Source organism: Canis lupus, chromosome 3 (genome assembly GCF_048164855.1).
Source record: "Canis lupus baileyi chromosome 3, mCanLup2.hap1, whole genome shotgun sequence".
Classification (NCBI taxonomy): domain Eukaryota; kingdom Metazoa; phylum Chordata; class Mammalia; order Carnivora; family Canidae; genus Canis; species Canis lupus.
This window is the reverse complement of record NC_132840.1, coordinates 6,391,942-6,399,161: the sequence shown is the minus strand read 5'-3', so window position 1 is coordinate 6,399,161 and position 7,220 is coordinate 6,391,942.

Genomic DNA, 7,220 nt, shown 5'->3' with positions numbered 1-7,220 from the left:
ATACTTTGAAGTATGTGGAGTTCTAAGCTGTGGGTACAGAACAGTGGGTGTGAGTTATCCAACATATTTTCTTGCCTCTTACATAAGTTTTTGATCAGCTGAATTGGCCTAAGTAATTTTTACTTACTTAATTCAGAAGCCATCAGGTTTCACAGAGGAATTTCAGAGCAACTATATGTAATGTTTTTTTACCTATTTAAATGGAGAACAGGGACGCCTGGGTTTCTCAGCGGTTTAGCATCTGCCTTTGGCTCAGTGTGTGATCCCGGAGTCCCGGGATTGAGTCCCACATCGGGCTCCCTGCATGGAGCCTGCTTCTCCCTCTGCCTGTGTCTCTGCCTTTCTCTCTCTCTCTGTGTCTCTCATGAATAAATAAATATAATCTTTAAAATAAATAAATGGGAACAGTAAAATATGTTCAAGAAAATCAGATTTGTTGTATTATAGATACGTTGTTTCTATTTATTACACTTAACTAAGCACGTGGAATTTTTTTTCTTTAAGGCTGATTATACACATTTTCTCCCAACTTAGTTTGAAAAATTGTAAACCTAGAGAAAAGTTGAAAGTATGTTGAATATCCATGTTCCTTTTTTTTTTTTTACATAGATTCACCGGTTTTTAACACTTTGCCACATTTGCTTTCTTTCTATTTCTTCCTCTCTCACACGCACACACAGATACATGCTCACTGAATCACTTTTTTTTCTTTTAGAAAGCATTTCTTTTAAGATTTTATTTATTCATGAGAGATACTGAGAAAGAGGGAGAGAGGAGCAGAGGCACAGGCAGAGGGAAAAGCAGGCTCCATGCAGGGAGCCTGACCTGGAACTCAATCCCAGGTCTCCAGGATCACGCCCTGGGCTAAAGGCAGAGTTAAACCACTGAGCCACCCGGGCTGCCCTCCCTGAACCATTTAAAGTAAGTTTTAAACATCAAGGCATTTTACCTCTAAATATATTTAGTAAGTCCGGGTCAGTTGTCTTCTAGAAAACTCCACATCTGGATTTGTCTTACTGTTTCTTCACGATTCAATTCAGGTTAAATGTTTTTTCAGTGATGCTACATAGTACAGTTGTTTATGTTCTGGTGCATCACATCAGGTTGTCCTTATATTGGTGATGCTGGGTTTGATTCTTTGGTTAAGGTGGTGTCCCCCAGATATACCCAGTAAACTGTGGGTGGTACCATTGAGTATCTTGGTCTTCAGCCTCCTTTTACACATCGGTTATAGTGTTCACTGATGATCCTTGCCTAAATCAGTTATCAGGAGTATTAAGTGGTCATTTTCTTATCCTGTCATTCCTCCTGCATTAATTAGCTGGCATTCATTTATAAAGGTTTTTTCCTCCCCTCTCCCTTTTTGGGTGGTTGTTTTCACTGAATTTTTTAATTCAGTGTTAATAATTAATTACTCATTCTTTTTGATGTTCAAATTGCCCCAGATTTGATGAGAGAAATAATTCACAACATAAAATACACAGGATGCCTGGGTGGCTCAGCATTGAGTGCCTGCCTTTGGCTCAGGGCGTGATCCCAGGGTCCAGGATTGAGTCCCACATCGGACTTCCTGCATGGAGCCTGCTTCTCTCTCTGCCTATGTCTCTGTGTGTCTCTCTCTCTGTCTCTCATGAATAAATAAAATCTTTTTTAAAAAACTCACCACTTTAAAATGTTCAAGGGTTTTTAGTATACCATGTTGTGTACCCACTACCACTGTCAAATTCTAGAACATTTCCATCACCCTAAAAAGAAACCTCATATCTCTTAGCTCAGATTTCCCCACTCCCCGTTATTTAGCATAATATTTTCTAGGTTCATCAGTGTTGTAGCCTGTACCAGTACATTTCCTTTAATGGCTAAATAATGTCCCATTGCATAGATAAAATTACATTTCTTTTGATCCCCTTATCAGTTGATACACAATTGGGTTGTATTCAGCTGTTGGTTATTATGAATCATGCTGCTAGGAACATTCATAAGTAAGTTTGTGTGTAAACATGTTCTACAGACACATACCTATGGCAGTTCTCTTAACTGAAAAACCAACAAATTGTTTTCCATGGCAACTAAACCATTTTACATTCCCACCAGCAATATATAAGGTTTCTGATTTCTCCACATATTGGCTAACATTTGTTTTCTGGGAGTTCTTCATTGTTTTTGTTTGATGTTATTTTAATTATAGCCTCTTGGGGATCCCTGGGTGGCTCAGCGGTTTGGCGCCTGCCTTCGGCCCAGGGCATGATCCTGGAGTCCTGGGATGGAGTCCCGCATTGGGCTCCCTGCATGGAGCCTGCTTCTCCCTCTGCCTGTGTCTCTCATGAATAAGTAAATTAAATCTTTAAAAAAAAAATTATAGCCTCTTAGTATAAAGTGGTACCTCAGTGACTAATGAGGTGGAGCATCTTTCCATGTGCTATTGGCCATTTGTATATGTTATGAGAATTGTGTATGCAAATCCTTTGCCCATTTTTTATTATTTATTTTTAAGGTTTTATTTATTTTTAAGTTTGTTTTTTGTTTTGTTTTTGTTTGTTTTGTTTTTAGATTTTATTTAATCACGAGAGAGGCAGAGACACAGGCATTGGGAGAAGCAGGCCCCACGCAGGGAGCTCAATGTAGGACTCCATCCCGGGTCTCCAGGATCACGCCCTGGGCTGAAGGCGGCGCTAAACCACAGAGCCATCCAGGCTGCCCTTTTTAAGATTTTATTTATTCATGAAAGACGAGAGAGAGGCTGAGACCCAGGCAGAGGGAGAAGCAGGCTCCCTGCAGGAAGCCCAATATGGGACTCCATTCCAGAACTCTGGGATCACGCCCTGAGCCAAAGGCACTCAACCACTGAGCCACCCAGGTGCCTCGATTAATTACCTTTCATGTACACATCATACAGAAAAGTAAATGACTTAGGGAACTTGCTCTATTCACTATTGAACCCGTACTCTGTCACAAACTGGAAACGCAGAGATGAATAATAAGCAGCTTTTGCCTCATTTCTACCCTTGAAAAGATTATACTCCTCTGAGGAAGATGGTTAAAAAAAAAAAAAAAAAAACCCAGCTAGTTACATTAAATATGATAAATGCTGTTACAGAGAGAAACTTAGTGGGCTGTCAGAACACAGGAAGGGGCTTAAATTTTAACAAGTGGTGTTCCTTTGCGTTCTTGGTTTCTAGGAACTGAACCACCCAGGCATCCCTGCTCATTTTTAAAGTATTTGTTGCATTGTAAGAGTTCTTTATATATACTGGATACAAGACTCAGATACAGCTCTGTCCTTTTATTTATTTTTTAAACAATTTTTTAAAGATTTATTTATTTACTTAGAGAGAGAGAGAGAGAGAGGCAGAGACACAGGCCGAGGGAGAAGCAGGCTCCATGCCAGGAGCCCAACGTGGGACTCGATCCCGGGACTCCAGGATCGCGTCCTGGGCCAAAGGCAGGTGCCAAACCACTGAGCCACCCAGGGATCCCCCAGCTCTGTCCTTTTAATATGCCCCCATTTTTCTTGGAGCATTTCCTTGTTTTCTGGCACAAAAAGGTGTTTTTAGGCTCACCTTGCATTTCCCTTGTCTCTGACTTGGAATCAACTGTTTTCTAAGGAGTCCTGGTTCCTTTTAGTGGGAATGGGTATTCAGAATAAGGTCTAGACTGTAGGCATGCTTAACATTACTGGATGCTGTTGGATCTAGACTCTTTCAGTGGACATACAATACGTACTTTTTTCACTTAACATCACCTAAAAGTTGATTTATATGAGTTCAGTCTTCTGTCTTCAAGTCTTTATCCTTGTTCATGGCTGTGTAGTTCTCAGGCAGATGTACCATAGCTTATTCAACCAATCTCATAGATGGACATTTAAGACATTTCTGGTCTTATTTTTACATACTGCTACAATTAATAATTTTGTGTACCCCCCAAAATAAATAAATTCAGAGGATGACAATCGTATGAAGAGACCAAAACAGGGTGATGGAGAGCTTCCCTGCTTTATAGGGAACATCTGGGAAGAAGCTGTTAGTAGGACAAATAAGTACCTTGCAAACATCAGAAAGCCTTAATACTGGCGATTTTCAAATAAATCTATACATATATATATATATTGCTTTGTACCCTGGTATTGCTTTAAAAAAAAAAAAAAACAGGAAAAAGCAGGATGACGTGATGATGGAGAGGTGGGGAGACTGACAGGGTGGTCAGGGAAGGCCTCTTGCAGGAGGTGATGCTGGAGCAGAACCGGAAATGATGAAAATAAGAGGGTACGAGAATCAAAGACACCAAGTGGGCCAGACAGCCAGCAGCAAGCTCAAAGGCCTCAGAGAGTGGAGAGGCCAATGAAACCACAAATTTTCATTCTTCTATTTCTTTGGCACAGACTTGCTGAACGTCTCCTATGTGCTTGGTGGCAGATATCAAGCAGTGAACAAAGTCCCCACCCTCGTGGAATGGACATTTTTGGATCTGTCTGAAATTATGGTGAAGCAAGGGTAGGGTAGTCCACTCTTAGACCAGAGAGATAGGGCCATAAGGAAGCAGTGTGGCACAGTTGAAAAGTACTTGGGCTGTGGTGTCCCACTGACCCACGCTCCAGCTGCAGCACATAGTAGCTCCTCAGCACCCTCCCCTCACACAACTGGTTACTCTCCTGGCACCTCCTGGATTCAAGGGAACAGTTCTCATTCATCCCAACGCCCTGAGTGAATGAATGGGATCCCTGCAGGAACGTTTTCTGGTTATTCTCTGATCCCCTAGCTAAGACTTCCCACTGTGTATCAGAAGTTTCTTTTATTGCTGAATTCTATTTAATTGCATGAATATATGTCAGTTTGTCCACTCTCGCATTGATGCACATTGAGCTGTTCCTAGTTTGGGTCTATTATGAATAAAGCAACTATGAACTCAAATAATAATAATAATAATAATAATAATAATTTTGTGTATATGTTGTTTGTACCTGTGGGGATTATCTTCAGGGTAAATTCCTAACAGTGTGGCTCCTTAGTCAAAATGTAAATGTAGAGCCTGAGTGGTTCAGCGGTGATCCTGGAGTCCTGGGATCAAGTCCCACATCAGGCTCCCTGCATGGAGGCTGCTTCTCTCTCTGCCTGTGTCTCTGCGTGTCTCTCTCTCTGTGTCTCTCATGAATAAATACAAATTTTTCTTAAAAAGGTAAAAAAAAAAAGTAAATGTACATCTATAGTTTTTGTTAGATGTTATCAGAATCCCTTCCATGAAGGTTACATCTTTTTCTTTTAAGGTTACATCATTCTGAACACCTATCAGTTGTAGAAATTATTAATCCATTGTTATATTTTGCCTTGAAATTTATTTTAGGAGTTTGGTGAATAAAGAAGTACATGGGGGATTATTTAATTTCACGATACTAGCAGTAACGTTGTAATAGCAAATATTTTAGAGATCACTGTATACCAGTGACTCCTCTAGATGTTTTGTATAAATTGATTTAGCCTTCACAACGACTTCATGAGGCAAGCGTTGCCATGATTTCTATCTTAGTTTCCAGAAGAGGAAACAGGCACAGGCTGAGCAGCTATGAAGGTCAGAGTGAGAATTTGAACCCAAGTCATTTAGCTTTGGAGTATGAGCTAATTGTGCTATGTTGGTGTGCGGTGTACTATTATAAGGTAGATGAGGCAAATTTATCAATTGAAAGTGTGTTCATTGATGGTGCTAAACAAATGTATATTGCTTTTTAACCTTTTTCCATTTCTGACATGAATGGAGAAGTCATTCTTGTTAGGTGGGGAAACTGGCAGAGAATGCACCCAAAGAGAAAGTATTGAATACACTTATACAGAGAAGAAGGAGCTGTAATCACGGTTACTTTACTGAGGAAGATGGGTTGAGGGGCCTGCCACTCTCCTGTCTTGGAACCTCTGCCATTTAAGGCATGAAGAGTTTTCGGGGTCACCTGTCAGGCCTCTTGTCAGGCCCCAAGAAACAGACCTTCACGTGTGTAGATATCCCCGAGTGTGTGTGCAAGGCCAGCCTGCCTGTTTGCCTGCTCGGTGGCTCTCACACACACTTACCAGCCCACTCTAGATTCCCTGTGCTGTCACGTTAGATTGGGAGCAGCACACGTGGGAGGCAGCTGGCACGATGGGACAGGCATGGGCTCTGCTGGGTTCCATCTGACCTTACAGACGTCTCACTACTTCGGAAACAGGCAGGTACACTTTAGACAGATGTGGAGCTGATCAAGAGGCAAAACAAGAAGGGTGCCTGGGTGGCCCAGTTGGTTGAGTGTCCAACTCCCATTTCGACTCAGGTCATGATCTGAGAGTCGTGACATCAAGCCCTGTGTTGGGCTCTAGGCTTAGCAGGGAGATTCTCTCCCTCTTTCTCTAAAATCTAAATTAAACAACAACAACAACAAAAAAAAAAACACAGCAGAACAAGAAAGCAACCCAAATTGAGGAATCTCACACCCTTCTTAGGCCTCCTTCCTCTGTAAAGGAGGGATAAGATTTCTCTCCAGTCATTGTGACCAGTAGAGGAGGTACACCTGTGCCTGGCGTATGGTTGGTCTTCAGTGTGATTGTTGGCTCTGTTGCCTTGGAAACTATAAACATCGTTCCCGCAATCCCATTTGTACCTGTGTAGAATCTACCTTTTCCATTTGTGGCATCTTACATTTTGTAGTTTAATAGCTCATCTATAAAGAAAATAGAGGGGTGACTGGGTAGCTCAGCTGGCTAGGCATCTGCCTTTGGCTCAGGTCATGATCCCCAGGGTCCTGGGATCGAGCCCCACATCGGGATCCCTACCCAGTGGGAGCCTGCTTCTGCTTTTCCCTCTACCATTGCCCCTGCTTGTGCTGTCTGGCTCTCTCTCTGCCAAATAAAATCTTTTATAAAAAAAAACATAAAAAATAAAATAGAGGTTGAAGGGTTGGATAATATGTAATCGCTCACCTGGTGCAATTCCCATGGGGTGCCACGCCTGACCCTGGATTCTGGAGGCAAGGACTGTGCTTGCTGTTGAGTACTGTACTGCAAGGCCTGCAGATCGCCACGAGGATGCTAAGTGCCATCCTGATGCTCTGCCACTTGAGGCACAGGTATTGTGTTCTGATTAGGAGACAGAAACAACAGGACCATAGCCCTGTGGTTGAAAGTAGGAGGAAGGAAGAAGCCAAAATGCCCATGTGGATGGGCAGTGCACCCTGCTGGTACAAAGAGCCAGAACATTGGTGA